The 1889-nt window shown below is 41.2% G+C and overlaps 1 long non-coding RNA gene across 1 annotated transcript; it reads right to left on the reverse strand.

Moving 5' to 3' along the window:
- Positions 1–499: 499 nt before the first annotated feature.
- Positions 500–1168, reverse strand: LOC107837197 (uncharacterized). The gene is made up of 2 exons (XR_001663202.1): positions 1080–1168; positions 500–997 (listed from the first exon to the last, which is right to left on the reverse strand). It is a non-coding gene; the product is annotated as an uncharacterized LOC107837197 (long non-coding RNA).
- Between the last annotated feature and the right edge of the window lie 721 nt (positions 1169–1889).

Raw genomic sequence — 1889 nt, forward strand, 5'->3', positions numbered from 1 at the left:
GTTAACGCATCAAAGGATTGCAGAAGCACTTATATTATTAAAAGGCTATTTTAATCAGATGCAGACCTTGCTATATTTAAAGTAATAGTTTATTATTTCAACTGGACCTGCCTTTTATTCTCAGAGCAGGAATTTTCAACCTTTAGGCCAGGATACTTTCCATGTCACAATTCGGACTTCAAAACCATTACATCTAGTAGCTCGTGCGACCAAAAACAAACATTTTAAACTAACTGAAGATAAATCCTCTAAATTAATAAAAGTTTTAAAGCAAAAATAATCACTATAAAACAGTCTTGACCTTTTTGGTTAGCAGAAACTGTTTGGTTTAGTATTTCACTGTAAGTTACTGCCTGGTCTCAATGTCTTGAGCGCTATCAAGGCTTCGTGTAAAGCTGCATCGGCGCCTCCTACAGTCACAACATGGCGGTCACAGAATAAGGTGAGACACCGGGACTTTTTTCATTTCGAAATGAAATGTTGGAACTTTGTCTGGAAGTTGTTTCAGTTCCCTTTACTTGAGGCCAATGTAAGTAAATATATTCATTCATAGGCCAGTTATACTATATATTAAATATATAAAATGTTTTGTATTAAGTTTGTCAATGCCGTGGCTCCAAGTATGTGAACGTGAAGTGGTTTCTCCAGCTGGTGTTGATGCAGTCTGTCCTTTCAGACAGATTTGTTTTGAACTCGGATCAATGCAGCCTTAACTTTGCTTCTACTTTGAGGTAGCAGCTAACATTTCGGCTGCGGAATATCAAAGCAAGCAGATGTCAAACGAGAGAAAAAAAAAATCAATCTCATGTTTCTTTCATTCGCCGTAAACGAGAGCTGCATCAATCCCCGTGTTTTTATTTTGACTGGATGAGAAACGATGGGGCCTTGGCTCGTGCTGCAGCTGTGGGTCGACCAAGTTTTGATTCAGTTTTCCAGTAAAAACAAATGTCACATGTATCCAATCACGGCTACCGGCGGGCCGAAAAACAGAGGCGATCTGGAACGAGAGGAAAACACACCAGAACTAATCAGAACTTCGGTAGCAAAAACACGGCGAGCTCGCCTTCCCCCGGTCTCACCTGCTTTCCCCGTAGATCCATCATGAGCGGCCAGGGCCTGGCGCTTTGGGGTGCGGGGAGCTAGAGCTGCGGAGGCCGAGCAACTAGTTCATCATGTTAGCCTAGTTTAATGAAGGCAGAAGGAAAGAAATGACCAAAAACAATCCTTTTATCCCTAATTCAAAACTCTACTTTCTCCCCTTTTCCTCGTCGTTTCCCACCCTCGTCTCTGTCACATTTTTGCGTCATGCTCGGTGAGAGGAACATAAGCTGTTGTGCAAGGCGGTCGGATAATTACATGCTGTCTGCTCCTCATTTCGTCTGCTAAATTGCAATCCCCGTCAGTGATGGTGAAAGGTGGAGGCCACCGTCGCTGATGCTGTGTGTGTGTGTGTGTGTATGTGTGTGTGTGTGTGTGTGTGTTGGCTTTGCTGTTTATTAAACCAAAGCTGTTTTTGACAAGTTCTGGGGGTTATTTTAGATAAGACTGTTAATACAAGAAAAGAGTCAGTCCCAGCATTAAAGGTTAAATATTCATGTATCTTTAACTTTTACATGTTTTATTAGGTTGAAGCAACAGACTCGATGTTTTTTTTCGTGTGTGTTTGGATTTTTTTTTCCAAACACACACACACACACACACACACACACACACACACACACACAAGCCTTCAGAGGATGAAGGCTCTCTAATATTTAATGTTGCCGTTATACCCGATAACCGATATTTACAGATATCATACCCTATATGTTACATTCTCCTACATTTTTAACACTGTAAAAAAAACGATCACGTCGTCTCCAGAAATACGAACGGCAACCTGATGGAAA

Source organism: Poecilia formosa, unplaced genomic scaffold (genome assembly GCF_000485575.1).
Source record: "Poecilia formosa unplaced genomic scaffold, Poecilia_formosa-5.1.2 Scaffold4, whole genome shotgun sequence".
Classification (NCBI taxonomy): Eukaryota; Metazoa; Chordata; class Actinopteri; order Cyprinodontiformes; family Poeciliidae; genus Poecilia; species Poecilia formosa.